The following is a 16,377-nucleotide window of genomic DNA, read 5'->3' on the forward strand; positions in this document are numbered from 1 at the left end:
CTGTTGAGGCTCAGCCTCGACTCAGGGTAGCATTTTTGAGGTACATCCCAAGTTGAACAGGCTGAGTCAGCTGGGGGGCCTCTTGCTGTCTTGTGTGCTCCTGCAGGAAAGCTGCTGTAATTCTTTAAAATTTGTTATGATATAACAAGAATTTGAAACATTGGACTGTGTCAGCAGCTGTGATATAAAAAGAAAAAGAATACTGGCCAGAAATGGGTGAAATTCTGTCAAGTGTGAAGTCTGTAAAGTCGTGATGTAACGTCCTTTCAAAATACGATTTGCGGGCCCAAGCCAGTCCAGAACTCATATATCTAAAATTCTGCATTGCTGCGTTCCCTGTTGTTTGAACAGATCTGACTAAAACATCAACGATAAACATAAATGTTATTTTTCCTCTTTAACATCGATGAAAAGGAAGAACGAAGTCATGGTAATTGTTCACAGGTTCTGTCGTTGTTTTCTGTATTGTTTGATGGAGCGTTTGGACCGGGAAATCAGATTTTGAAAGGGTCAGATATGCTCCGATAACATAAATCCTCTGGTTTTAGAAGAAAAAAATCACGCCTCTACGTGCATGTAGAGCCTGTTGTCCACTCATTGGGACAGTGCACAGCTTGTGCAAACCCCCCACTTTATTTATTTTTATCGTGCCATGTTACCAGGTCAGTTGATCAGAAATGTAAGTCCACAGGTTACTCCATTGGTGGGGATGATCACATAGCTGGAGGTACAGCCAACCATAGGACATCATATGGAGCTGCAAATCTGACTAGTTTATTGTTGCACATGTTTTCTGATCAATGGAGCAGGAGAAAAGAGAGAGCAGTGGTCGTTTGTCACACTTTGGGGGTCTCTAGACACACAGGGACACACTTGTCATGAAAAGGGCATTTTGAAACCAGGAAATCATAACCTGACATTAAATGGCACAAAGCATGCTCATGATTTTTCTGTATTTCTACATAACCTTTCAGTTGGGACTGGCCAATGTCGTGGATGGTACATTGGTACAAGCATTGTACGATATCACAGTTTTATTTTTTAAGGTCTTGAAAGAATCCAGGCAACACTGATTATCCATTGCAGCCCCACACCAAGTCTATTTTAACATTAAATTGTTTCTCATTGCAACTTTAACCTATATGTAGATCTCCCAGAGCCAATCATTAAACCTCCACGGCTCATTTACATGATTATCAGCTCACAATTCATCCTGGTTTGCATTACCTCTATTAACATCTTTAGTGTTATCCACTGCCTGGATTAACTGCAGGGTTCCTAATCCAAGTATTAATCCATCAAATAGTACTTATCCTGCTGTGCTTCTATGTTATTAAAAGGGAAACACTTCCCTCCTCCCTGTTTGAAGCAATTACTCAAAGCAAATCAGTAAAATATTTAGTCAAATTTGCAATGATAGCAAATCAAAAATAAATCAAATGGGTTCATCACATTAATGTGTGTGTGTGTGTGTGTACCAAAGTATTATGCATCATTTGAGAAGGCTTGTTTATTTCTCTGGAGGTAAATCTGTTGTTTAATGCCAACTGATGTTAGGGTGCGTAAGCAATATTGATTATGATGACATTCAAATTACCACGACAATCATGAGCTATGAAATTTAAAGATTCTTGTAAACGCTGCTGCCAGAATCTTTGGCTGGTGTACATTTTAACACAAATCTATACACACACACACACACACACACACACACACACACGCAAACCCTCAAAACAAACAATACACAGCCCTTTTCTCCTCCATCTGTTTGAAGATTGCACCAGAAACACAAGAATAGAGAAAGTCATGATGGAGAATAGAGACAAAACAGTGTGAGAGAGAAAGAGAGCAAGCCAGAGTGGGAATGAGTGAAAGAATAGATGGAAAAAAGGGGTGCCGGGGCCTCTCATCAATATTTCATTTGCACTGAAAAAAAGGGGTGAGATGGGGGGGTCTCTTCAGAGACTGTGCTGAATTCAGCAGGAACATAAAACCTGCCGAGTCAAAAGTCAATATCAGTGAGCAGTGGCAAACAGCTCCTCCCTCTGAGTTGGGAGCGGTGGCGAGGATCAGCAGGTCCTCAGCACTTGTTAATATTCTCTGACTGTTGAAAAACACACTCAAACACACACAATAATGCTTGTTCTCCACTCTCATTATACGTCTACAGTTCATGCCTGTGCGTTACATAACTTCTTCTGATGTGCTCTTCTTTATTTAGGACGGTGGTTCCCAAACTATTTCTGCAGTGCCCTCCTTTTGTAGATGCTGTAAATATTGTCATGCTCCAGGTGCTGCCACCATTTGTCTACATGTAATGTAGCATTAGGTACGGACCTGTTTATGTTTATGATTTTCTACACATAACTAACCTGTAAAACACAGAAATTAACGTCCCAGTCGGCAACATTTGTTTGATCATATTCGCTCAAGCAGAAACTCTGCTCTGATGGAACAACATAAATCATTCGGTTTTAGAAAAAAAAACACCCCTCTACGTGCACCTGGAGCTTGTAGTTGTCTTTGTTTGTTTTGCAAAAATCCACCGCGCCCGTATCATCCTGTCCACTCACTGCAGAGCTGGCTCTCAGCCACAGACCCCCCCCCCCCCGTGCATGTTACAATATCACAGGCCCACACCTCAAGCTAGGCATACGCTAAATTATTTTAGCAGTTGCTATCTATGAGTATATTAGCCAGCCTACCTCCATGTAGCATGTACTCCATGCTGTTTATGGATGAGAGAAGACACAGGTGCATTCACAGAAATCTGGTGCACGCGCACTGACGAGCACTCAATGGGAGGGAGCGGAGGAGCTCGGTGGTAGAGGGGGAGGGGCGAGTCAACTCGATCTGCCAGACTTGCCGACTGCAGCTTTAATAAAGCAGAGGAAACTTGCTGCCGTTCATCTGGTTGGTCCTGCTGGAATGGCAAGCTTACGACAGCTGTGTCGTAGCAACAGTCTCTGTACAGCAAGTGTTAAGGTCCATGTACTTCAAGTGCTCTGCTGCCCTCTGCTGTCCGCAGTAGTTTTCAACACAAAAGCCTTGTAAGACTTACTTAAATAAATCACCCGAGTACATTCACAGGGCAAATACACAGGATTAAACAGAAAATGTGACTACATATTCTGTGTGGGTCACATATTCCTTAGCCTCTATAGTGTCACTAAAACAGAAACCTGTCAATCACAAGCCACACCCCGAAGCATAGCCCGCTTTATCATCTATTTTACTCTAAATTGAAACATAATTTACTACATGAACATTATGTTGTATCGAAGAAGACCTGTAACTAGCAATTGAGACCATAAACTCATTTGGAAAATGAGTAATAAATCAAGTGAGAAGCTCATTTTACTCTTGTACTTTTATACAAACAGACTCATTTGTGGAGCCAGTGGAGTCGCCCCCTGCTTGACATTAATGAATGAACGGAAGATTTAAAGTCTGACTCACTTGTTAAAGTAAATTTAAAAAGTACAGTGATTAATGATTGTGATTAATATTTATTTTAATATGGATTAATATTGGTTGCAGGATTCATTTTTAAACAATTTAAAATATTAATGCATGTACCAGGGTGACATGCCTCATATGATGGGTTTTGATTTTCTGTCAAGTCTGCCGATATGCTATATTTTTCTCTCATAGTCAACCAATGACCAAAAGACACAATGAATGTATTGTACTAACATTGTGTATCCAAAGCCTGATCTTCTTCCTTTGTGCCATAGAGCTCCATTGTTGTTTACAACTATTTAAAACACATTGAGTCACACTGGGTGACATGTTCCTTCATTAACACACACACACACACACAATAGTTTATTTTCATTATCTGCATGGCTAAATACAAAAAGAGGAGTTGTTTTGTTTGATTTGGCTAACCTGACCCCTTGAAGCTGCTCTAAAACTGTAAAATATAACTCATTTTCAGTCAGTCTGAAGGTACATCATTCCCAGCATCTGAAGAAAGTTGTGTTCAGGGACTCCTGGAAAACCTGACCACTACTGCTCAATTCAGTAGTATAATGTAATCAATGAACTTAGTAATACATGACGATATTCCGTTTTTATTAAAGAGCATTGTCTGCCTCCTGTGTATTATGATGTTAAACTACTATTCCAGTGCAATAGTGAAAGTGTGAGCTTCTGGGCAGTAACCTATGTGCTCTATAGACTGAGGAATCTTTCTTTTACGGCAGTAATTACCAACAGAGAAACAGCTCTAAAATAATCAAATATTCATCATGGCCACTCTTTCATTGCATTATAATTGCATTATAATAAACTGCTCTTTAGGAACAATGTAATTTCTGCCATTTTATATCATCTTTAGACCTGTGCATTGTAATGAATTATTATTATCAGTCCTGACACAGGTTCCTTTCTATCTTCTCCCGCTGTTCCCTCTCTGTGTAATGAATAAATGACTGGGATTATCAGCTCACTTGTAGTCCACCCACATTTTGTATTTGAAATGAGCCACACTTTGTGTTGGCAAGTTGCCTTCATCTAGCTCCAGTTGATAATGCAGAGTCAATTAAATGGCTGCAAATTGTTGCTTTTGGGGAAATCATATGGCTGCAGTGTAATGAAAAGCTCATATTTCATATAAGGTGCAACAGAGATTGTGCTGTATTCATATAAATGTAGAAAATACTAGGAATGGCAATTTTTTATTTATATAGCACATTTCATTACACCTAACCTCAAAGTGCTTTACAGGGAAATACGAAATATAATAATATAAGCATAAACACAAGAACATGAGTAGCATAAACACAAAAATAAAGATACAGCAAGCGTGAGTAAAATGCAAAAACTAAATCAATGAAGCATACACCCAACAACAGCAATGACAACCACAAAACATCAACACAATCAAATAGAAACTCTAAACATTTAACCAACTGTACAAAAAACAAGTGCGACCACATTCACACACACAATGTACACATTTGTACTGCGTTTTGAATGTTTTTGTTTGCCTGTTGTTTGTCCTGCAAATAGTGTTACAGTTGTCCTAAGATGAATTCATTAACCATTTTGAGATATGAATGCTCTAAATTTTTGATATATTTTAAATGATAAATTCAGATCAGTATCTAAAATAATGCCAATGCTTTTGACTTGCTCACTGTATTACAGAGACAGCGATACCAAGTGTGAATCTGTTTTCAGGACCAACTAAGAGTATCTCAGGGTGCATTCCTGGCCCGTTTGATCCATGCCGTGCTTATGTGCAATTGAACCCATTAAACATCCAATCCCCAGCCGACCACGCACAAATGTTCTGAAAGCTTTCTGAATTTTGGTCCAATATATTGCAAATCTTCAAACAGGCTCTTAACACAAATTCAGAACCTCTTTTTGGTCTCCCTCCGTCTAAAAATCGGCCCATTACTACACAACGTGTCGTGGCCTTTACCGTCCTGCTTGCCAGGCGTAACATTCTCCTTAAATGGAAACATGTTTCTCCACAAACTCATAATAGTTGGATACGTGAAATTTAGAAATGTCTAAGGTTAGAGAGGTTAAGGTTTTCACAGAGGGGATCTTTGACAGCATTCCACAAAACCTGGGACCCAAGGCTTATTAGTAATAGTCTTACTGTTACCCCTGATGATGCTGAGGACACTTCCTAGTGTTAATTTTTTGCTATTAGTTTTATTTATATTTTTTATTTTACCTATCTACTTACAGTATGTTACATGTTATTTGGTTGCTTGGTTGGTTATTGTGACCATGTCTGACGTGGGTTGTTAGAAGGGAATAGTGGGATTCAGGTTGGGGTTTCTCTGTTCTTGTCTGTGTTTTTTCACCTTAAAGCAGACGCACAGGGGGGGGGGCAAAAAACAGTTTGTGAACATCCAGCAATTAATATATTTTATACAGTATACTAGATTGTTAAATGGTCTGAAATCATAAGAGGAAAGCTACATGTATAACTGTGTGTCATCGGCATATGAATGAAGAATATATTGTGTTTCTTTACGATTATACCAAACTGGAGCATGTACAGATTGAAGAGCAATGGCCCAAGAACTGACCCTTACGGAACCCCAGAGAAGATTTTTGTTTCTGCAGATTTCAAACCCATTGAAAATAAAAGCAAATTTTCTTTAAGTAGGACAAAACCCAGTTAAGCTTAAATGACTGAAACATGGAGCCTTGCCCAAGGACACTTTGACATCTGGAACGGGGGAGGTTGGGATCGAACCGCTGATCTCTCGAATGGAGGACGGCCCACTCTCCCACCAAGCCACAGTCGCCTGACGCTAAATCACTTATAACAAGATCCTCAGTGGCTAGCACTGTTAGCCATGCTAGAATGGACCTGACTAATGAAAGAAGCAAGATGGAAACGGCCACAGTCTCCAATGACACTACCCAACATGTGTCAGACCCGGGCAGGAATAAGGACTCGGATGCGGAGGTACGCAAGTCAAACTGGTATTTATTCTTTAAATCCAAAACGTGAGGCGCTGAAAAACAATTATCAAAGTTAACAAATAAAACACAACAACAAAGTCGCTCCAGGAGGAAAAACAAGGTGAGCAAAAGAGAATTCAAAAAATACAAAGTTAATCTTACTAGGAAAAAACAGGGAATACAAAAACCTGAGCGAGGATATTAGGATCTCTTGACATGAAACAAGGCTGTGAAAACGGCTGGAAACATTCGGCATAACGGACGAAATATTCTGGCAACAAGACAGGGAAAGACACGGACTATATACACATGAAGGGAGGGGGTCACAGGTGGAAACAATCAAGGATCAGGGGATGACGTCAGACCGGTGACACAAGAGGAAGGGCAAGTGACCTGAAACGAGAGGAGAGTTACTTTTCCAATTAAAACAGGAAATTCACAAGACAAAAACCCAAAGACAGGGCAGAGCTCACCACGGTGTGACAACATGGCACTCATACTCAACAGCAAGAGGCTGTGCTTATGGCCATCAAATCTCTTATGGCAGAGAGTTTAGAGCGACACAGGGAAGTCATTGAAGGCATCGCACACATCAGGCCGGATTTGGACGCCATCAAGGGGTGACTAACCACCGCCGAAAGTCTTATTAGCAACAAGGAGGACGCAACAGCACAGCTCACATCCAAGGTCTGGAAATAAAAAGTGAAGTTGCTCACTGGGAAAGAACGAGGACCTGGTGAATCGCTCACCGGTCCTGTAAAATCTACGAGCCCAGCCTCACATCCCAGACCCCTGATAATAAAGTTTTGAAACTTCAAAGACAAAGCTTGTGTAATGAAAGCCGCACAGAAAAAAGGCATGGTTATTCACGAAAACAGGCAAGTTAAGTTTTTTTCTGACTTTTCCGCTGAGGCTCCCGTCAGAGGGAATCCAATACGGTCTGCAGTTCCCCGCTAAGCTCCGCATCACGCATGGTTGGAAGAACATTACTTTTCAGACTCCTCATGATGTACACACATTCCTCCAGAATAAAAACAAAGAGTGACACCCAGGGGGAGTTTAATAAATACATTTCTTGACCATAACCCGGGAGTTTGTGCATACTGATCCTGTTTTGTTTCTCACAAAGAGCTGCATGTGATGTGACGTTCAAGGCACTCATGGACTCCAGCGGTTTTCAGAAACTTTATTTGGTTTACTCCTGTAAATTTGTGTCTGTCATCATCTGAAGACAATATATTATGGATGGTAACAAGGAGTTGGCCTGGGTGGACTATGAAAAAGACAAAGGTTATTGTCACTGACTACTTCAGGTGTTAAGGCAATGAACCCGCACTAGTTTAGTTCTCTGTTTGTGTATCTAATTGCTTGTTCACCAGTGTAGGAGACCATTCCATGTTAAACACACCCAGATTGTACCAAAAGTCAGTTTTTGTCATTTGAGATGTGAGCAATCTGAGAAGACAGCCGAGTAATAGGCTCTACTTTCTAAATAAAATAAACTGATTATTTAAGGAGAGTTCTCCTATATATTTTTTTGATAATTGGCTGTTGACAAAATATACTAATTAATATTAGGATATATTTTTTCAGATATAAAAGGGCCATTAAACAAATGAGACTGATATTCAGGGATAAATGGCAGCAGAGGCAAGTTAATTCCTTGCATAGTAGCTTCTCTGTGGAGGAGCAATAAGATCCAAGGAAGTTGGTATATTAATTTCGTTTTGACTGTAGAATAAAAGACAATCGGTAGGTGTTAGTATACAGTTTTGTTGTTTTTGCAGGTTTTAGTAAAATGTTCATGTTAATTTAATATTCTACCCTGTTTCCTTGCTTTTCCTGTGACTTTGATATTGCAAGTGGTGATACAGAAACACATATTCAGGGTTTCCCCCCACTAACAATATGCCCTTTAAATTGCTCCAAGTAACAAGTTATGTAAAATATAATCATGGAATGTCCGAGGCCTGGGTGGACTGGTAAAATTAAATCAAGTGGTGACTAGGCTTAAACACCTGGGATCTAACATTGTGTTTCTTCAGGAGACACATTTAACTTCAGGTGAGTTTATCAGATTAAGAAGATGGCAGGGACAGGTCTTTGCTGCTAATTACTCATTCGATGCTAGGGGTGTGGTCATATTAATTCACAAGTCCATCCCCTTTCAAATAAATACCACCACTCTGGACCCTGGAGGAAGATTTATCATTCTACAAGGTAATTTATTTGGCCAATATCTTAATTTAGTTCATGTCTATAGCCCTAACAAAGACAATCCACAATTTTATAACAATATTTTTCTAACACTTTCATCATTAAGAGGGGAAATTATTACGGGTCGGGACTACAACTGTGCATGGAACCCCAATATTGATCGGTATTGTAATCAAGACTCCTACCATAATCAATCTAGGAAAGTAATTCTTGACTTTATGGATGAGCTGGGCTTGTGTGATGTCTGGAGGGAGTTTAATCCAGATAAGAGAGAATTCTCCTGCTACTCAGCAACGACTAGACTTCTTTTTTATTTCTAGGTCTTCACTTCCTTATGTTGAGAAATGCTACAACAGTAGCATAATAATTTCTTATCATGCTACAGTGTCTATAGAATACAGCACTTCGAAAGAATTCTGTGGACCTCCCAGGTTGAGATTTGATACCAAGTGGCTAAAGGACCCAGAGTTTATCCGCTTCACTGACCAACAGATAGAATTGTTCTACCAAGTCAACACTTCTGAAACTTCACCCTTAGATGGCTTAGTTAGATTGGAAGCTTTTAAAGCTTATATCATAGGGCAAATAATTAGCTACTCCAGTTTTAAATCTAAACAATTCAAAAACTACATGTTTTAAATTGAAAGAGAAATTAAATCATTAGAAAGCGAAATCATAATCAAGACAACTCTTGTGCTTAAGCATAAACTGACCATACTTAGAGCCCATTATAATGAACAGTCAGCAAACAAGGCTCTAGCATCGTCGTAGTCATTCTACGACCAGGGGGAGAAAGCGGGTAAATTGCTTGCTTGGTGAATAAAATTCTACAAAATGAAAAAAGTATTCATGAGATAGAAAAGTTAAATGGAATTAGGACAACTGATCCAAAGGAAATAAATGAAACATTCAAATTATTTTATGAAGAGCTCTATAAATCAGATCGATCTGCTAACAAAAGCACACACAACATAAACCTGGCGGGCTCCCCATCGATTTTTACAAAACATTTAAAGATAAGCTGCAGCCTCCTCTTTTAAACATGTTTAAAGAGGGATTCAGAACCAACTCCTTGCCACCTTTGCCTCTTGCCTCTTTCCGGAGCACTCATTACGAACATCCTGAAACCTGGTAAACCACCATTTAAATGTGACTCCTACCGACCCATATCACTCTTGAACTCAGATACTAAACTCATTGCTAAAATCATATCATCATCAATCATCATCTAGCTTTAAGACTAGAACAATACCTTCCAGATCTTTTACACCTAGATCAAAACAGGTTTATCATATGCAGGCAGGTATTTATCAATTTGAGAAGGTTGCTTAACATTCTACATTTTGAAGAGGGCGTCCGGGTGCAGCCATTCTGTCCCTGGATACCGAGAAGACTTTCGACAGGGTGGAATGGCCATATCAGTTTGAATTGCTCCCAAGATTTGGCTTTGGAGAAGATATAATTAAATGGATAAAAATGCTATACAGTAGCCCCAGTGCCGAGGTTTTGACTAATACCTTTACTTCAAAACCTTTAGCCTTTCCAGGGGAACTCGTCAGAGGTGCCTGCTTTCACCCCTCCTGTTTGCATTGTCAATTGAACCCCTAGCTCTTCACATTCACATCCCACCCCCTAATTACTGGAGTAAAAATTGGAAACTACAAACACCGTATTGGCCTTTATGCAGATGATATTGTACTGTTCTTCTGGCAAAGTCCTTACCAACACTTACTAAACTATTGGAGTCTTTGGGGAGTTTTTCTGGTTATAAAGTAAATAATACAAGGTCTAAGACACTATTTCTTGGGAAGAAAGCTGGGATTGGCTCCAGCCCCCCCCCCGCAACCCCGATAGGGACAAGCGGTTGAAGAAGGATGGATGGATAATAAACGCCCGAGACTCAGACTCACACAACTTTACTTGCCGTATGACAGGGGAGGACTCCAAATTCCAAACTTTATCTGGTACTATTGGGCAGCCCAGATCAGAGACGGTGCTTCTGTGCCCTGGGTTACATTAGAAAAGGACACTACATCTCAGTTACCCCTAAATCTTTATTTGTATGCGGATTCTTTAAAAAACCTGTTAAAAACTGCCCACAACCCATTTGTCAAGAACACTATTAAGGTTTGGTACAAAATGCAAACCCACTTAAATATAATGTCAGATATATCAGGTTTCACACCAATATGGGGAAACCACAGATTTTCACCAGTTAGAGCAGACCCTGGCTTTAAACTCTGGGCAGAGAAAGGGATCAGCAAAGTCATGGATTTGTACGGCGACAATAATATTCTTTATGGCTTTGAGGATTTGCAAAGAATTTACAATATCCCGAGAAAACACTTTTTTAAATACCTACAAGTTAGGAATTACATACTAACAGCATCTAAACAATCCCCTCAAACTCCCTCAGTCTAGTCTTGAAAAGGCCATACTAGATCACTCAAGGCTGGGAACAGATATCCGTCTTGTATGAAATAATTCCAGATGCATCTAAAGAATCCTTAGACATTCCTGTATTAAATGTAGGGAGGAAGAGGGCACATTATTACACTGCCTGTGGAGTTGCTTATCAATCACAGTCCTATGTGTGGATGTTTCAAGTTTATTGTGAAAATCCAATAAATATAGTTTTAAAAACAAAAAACCTAGTGATCCATGTGTCAAATCAGCATCACTGTGCTGTTATGGTGCTATGGTGGGCTCTGAAACCTGATTGATATGTATCATAAATACTGTTAATTGAAAGATAAGACAATCACCATCTAAAGAAAGAATTTGTTTGTTTTTTAGTTGTTTTTTGTAGGAGGGAATCATCTTCAACAAAATAATAAAGGATCTCTGATAAGTTTCAATTTTGTTTTTCCCCCGTTGGGAGTGGAGCCTCTTCCCAAACAATTTAACAAAAGATCTTTGAACAAGTGAATCTCCAACACTGTCGGAGAAATGTAAACACGCATGTAGAGACAGAATTAACATGCCATTGTGCATATAAGAAAAACATAAGGCTGTTTAGTTTGTTTACTAAAAGGACAATGTATAGAGCTGTTCTATAGGAAAGAGATCCTTAAATTACTTCTGTTGGGATCTGGCATTATTCAGAAAATACAATTAAAAAAAATTAACTTGAATTTCAAGGAGGAAGGGCATTATATTAGGGCACCCCCCTAATATAATGGTAGGGGAAACACTATATATAGATAGATAGATGTAATGAACTGTGGATACTGGAATTTGTCTTCATCACTACACGTTTCTTCCCCATTTCCAAAGTCTGAAATTAGAGTAGCTTAGATTTAACATATCACAGCTAAATAAGATGAGTTATTACTTGTCAAGCCTCATTTATGTAGCCTCATATGTTCATTGAGTGAAATTACTTTTTGGGATAGCAGATCTATATTCAGTACCAGATATCAGGCAAAAACTCCTCTTCATCTTCTTTTACATAGATAATACAATATAGCCACAGGGTGCATATTGACACATAGTATGCATTTGCAGACTACTGGTGAGCGAAATGAAAGGAGGAGCCTTGGGAAAAAAGCCGGCAGCATATAAATTTTCTTTTTTGCCTTTTACACCAGGCTGCTGCAACAGTAAGCAGTGGATATAAGGAGAGCAAAGTGAGTGTGAATGCATGGAATATTATTGTTTGACTGATTTGTGCACTTTTACACGTTTACTATATGCAGAATTGAGGCAGGCTTGAGGGATAGTTACAATAAGACTTGCAGGTAAAGAGGCATTAAGTCTGTTTAGAATGCAACTCCAGTCGTGCTTTCAACAACACTGACAGCCTGAGGACACAAAGCAGCTCTGTGAAAAATGAACCCATGCCACTTAGGCGCTGTAGGAAACCAAACAAAAAAAAAACACCTACGAGCAGAGGTCTGAAGTGTACCGGTTTGCTATCGCTGCTCTTCAACATGCATAAAATGACCCCTGGCTTCAAAAGAGAAAAATATAAGAGATGCAAGAGAGAAGAGGAAGAAAAGGGGTTGCAGGAAGAAAAAAGTCATCCAAATACACTAACAGAGAGAATGTACGATGAAAGAGCAAATGCACGTGCCAACATAAAATATGAAAGAGTAAGCATACACACACATTCAACATAAATGAAACACCAAGAGAAGAGAGAAAAGAAAGAGCAGGATGAGAGTGGGTAAATGAGTCCTCACATGTTTAACCGTGAGAGAAATGGTGAAATGCACTGGTACTTCCAATCTCCTGCATCCCCACTTCCTATCAGTTACCTCCAGCTGGCACCGTCAAAATTGTGTCCCAAGGTGAAAGAACAAAAATTACCTTGGTTTGCTTTCTTCCAATTAGTTACTCACCCATTTATTTATTTCTATAATATCTGTTTTCATTTGACCAGTGACATTGTTTGAAAGAAAATGTACTTTTGAACCCAAAAGGATGATTATAAAACCAGTCGTATTTGTATTCAAGATGGTCTCCAGGGCCCAGTATTTCAAACGTGATCTGACAGGATTATCCTGGTCGGATTGGATTAAATCTAGATCTGATCTGAAAACTGGGTATTTCAACACAGATCAGGAGAATCCTGATCCTGAAGATCAGGGTTTCAGCTCTGGTAATCCAATCCTCCCCTGAATCCAGATAAAAGGCTGATTTGGGTATTTCAAAAGTTAAGTCAGATATCTGGATCAACTTGATACCAAAATTTCAGGATCATTTGAATCCCACCTCAGAGGTGGATTTGACTTGGATTGACAAACTCTGAGCGCATACTTCTCCTAGATATTGTTACTCAAGATGTTTGTTACACTTAAGTGTTAGTGTTGTACTTCTAACAAGTAATTTAAGTAATATCAAAAAACGTAAAGCATAGTAAAATTTTTGACCACACTGTAAAACTGCTGTAAATAAAATTACAATTATTTCTCAAATTCTAGTTCACCAAACATTGTAACTTGCATGTACCAAAACAGAGAAAGACAAAGGAATGCAGGGTCCAAACAAAGTTTTATTCCAACAAAAAATAATGTGACCACTAAGGACCATGCTATTTCAAATGTCAAGCTGTTTCTCTAACAGCTTGATTGTTAATTCTGTCTCTTTTTGCTGAAGCAGCGTCAGCTTAATTTGCCGTTTGGCCAGTTCAGTCTGTTTGACTGCCCTTTCGGTCTCCATTTTGAGGAGCCTCTCATAGGCTTCCTCATCCCCGGCATGCCTCTTCCGTCGCCGTCGCTCTGGCGCTGGCGCTGGCTCTGGCTCTCGCCCCCGTGCCTGATGTGGTAGATAGATAAGTTTATTGGTCACATGCAAAGCTAAAACCAAGGTTTAAAAACAGTGTAGTGAAATGCAAAAAAAAACAAGCTCTCACCAATGTTGGAGAGGAATTAGGATGAAGAAATGTTTCTAATTGTGTCACTGACCAATACCATGAAAGTAATGCCATTACAAATTTAAGCAGTTTCAAGCACTTTATTCAAACTCCAATTACTTGAAAGTCTTAAATGTATCAATACAATTAAAGCATTTTCAAGGATTTCCAGCACTCACCCTGTTGTAGCTGAGTGGTCCATGGCTGTGAGTGGACTCTGAAGGTAGAAGGTGTATGAGTATCTTAATCCACAATCCCAAATTGTGTTTATGTAGCCTACACAAAAACATGATATCATCACCAGCATTAGGCTACTGTAGCATTCTGAACCTTCTGAACAAACCTTGTAGTTAATACTCAAACTGTGTTGCGTTGTGTTTTCTAAGCACTGAGCAGGTCTGTACACAATGCAGCCTGCTTATACTGTAAATCTGCCGTGTTGCAAATGACATGACGCTAATGATAGCCGCTAATGATAGCCCGCTAGCTGCTTAACACACAAGTCAATGGAGCCGCGTTAGCTCCCGTTAGCACGGCCGCGTCTCAATTAGAGATCGCCACGGCCTGCTTTTAATAAGGTGACAATTCAAATAGTTGGCTTGCATGATGTGTTGGTTGCCGTTCGTATGGTATTAAAACCGCTACACAATAGACGACGGTTAAATTACACTTTTGACGTGAAAGTCGGCTCTCTGCTACTCCTTTCATGAAGTAGTCCACCATGTTTCAGATCCCGGAGGCGGAGACTTGAGATTGGGAAATCCGTATCCGGCCAGGTAGGGATCAAGGTGATCCACCCTGCCTGTGTTTTGAAATACTCAGATAAAGTCAGCAGGATCACCGTGATCCATGACTGAGAAAAGGAGGATTTCATTATCCGGATTATTCTGATCCAGATTACAAATTTTGAAATACTGGGCCCAGTTGTGCATGTGGTTTGTTGCGTCAACTCTGTACAGATGTCCGAAGTGCGTCGAGCTGAGCACAGGTGCGCCAAAGTTCATATTTGTTGAACTTTGACCTGAGTGGCGTAAATCTTTATGGGCACGGCCAATCTCTGTAAACTGACTCCGACAGATGGATTGACTCTCATTGTCCCAGCAGATCCATCCAACTCTGGTTTGGAGATCTTTTGGGAAGTGGTGAAAATACTAGTTGCTGATTGAATAAACCATCTGTCTGTCACCAACATACGGGCCAGATCAACCAATCAGATCTCTGAAGCGTTTGACGTACTTACTGCATCGGGGCAAAGCTCAGAAAGGAAACGTGGGTAAATGGTATTTTCCGTTTGTGTAACGTGAATTTATGGATCAAAGGCCCAATTTCAGGTGCCCGTCCATATTCAACAGAAGGATCCAAGAGAAAAAAGCGTTAGTGAGCGGCTAACAGAATTAGGGCTCCTGCTGTCTGAAAATGTGTCTAGATCAGGTCGGATTTTACACTTAAACCCACTTCAAAGCCAACGCTGATTACTCCATTGCACGTTACCAGACTGATCTGCGAGTAAAATATAATAGAGCTTGCAAGATCCAGATGGTCTCACGAGGCTACAATCTCTCTGGACCACTATTTGAACTGAAGGGCAGATGTAATGTGAATACGTCTTAAAAGTTTGTGCAATCATTCATGGTCCTCTTGGTCATAAATCCTACAGACTTCTGTGATCCCCTGACCATAATTGATTGTGTGTCATCCATAAGGTTTATTAACATTACAGAGGACAACACAAGGTACAAACAAGGTAATCCTTTAAATAGTTGAGATATTTTCATTCTTGACTAAGGACGTGAACTGACTGAATAACACTGCAACACGCCACTCGCATGATTAAAAGAAGGATCAAATTAATTTCAGAAGCTTCAGACTGTTATCCATTTTTTCTTTTCTACCCATTGTTCCATTCTGTCATCTGGTCTTTTATTTCATACCTGCATTTTAAAATACGATTTAGAAAACTGTCACAAGTGTAGGAACTCCTAAAAAGTATGGTGCCAGATACTGCCTTACAAGCTTTACAGTCTGTGTTCAAGTCACCAGCCATGGCCCAAGTGCAGTCTCAAATGGAAATGTGCAATTAACCAAGTGTTCTTGGTCCACTCATTTTATCATAGATGCTTTGAGAGCTGACTTGAGTGGATTTTGGTTACATGGTTGGGGTACATGGTTACAACTGTACACCGCATTCCAAGATATTCAGTTGCTCACTAGATGTTATGTTAAGGTTTCCAAAAGGTCCCAATTTTGGGTGGAGATTCTCGATGATAGAACGCTACAACCTGCAAAATGTGTTCCTTCAGGCTAGGTGCAGACCATGGGTGTATGAAGAGAACTGGATACAGCATTCGAGCCCCGTTTAAAAATAC

The 16,377-nt window shown here is 39.8% G+C and overlaps 1 long non-coding RNA gene across 1 annotated transcript; it reads right to left on the minus strand.

Moving 5' to 3' along the window:
* Positions 1-13,631: 13,631 nt before the first annotated feature.
* On the minus strand, positions 13,632-14,748 carry LOC310960549. The gene is made up of 3 exons (XR_014593603.1): positions 14,680-14,748; positions 14,191-14,228; positions 13,632-13,914 (listed from the first exon to the last, which is right to left on the minus strand). It is a non-coding gene; the product is annotated as an uncharacterized lncRNA (long non-coding RNA).
* Positions 14,749-16,377: the final 1,629 nt, after the last annotated feature.

Source organism: Echiichthys vipera (assembly GCF_963691815.1).
Source record: "Echiichthys vipera genome assembly, chromosome: 18".
Classification (NCBI taxonomy): domain Eukaryota; kingdom Metazoa; phylum Chordata; class Actinopteri; order Perciformes; family Trachinidae; genus Echiichthys; species Echiichthys vipera.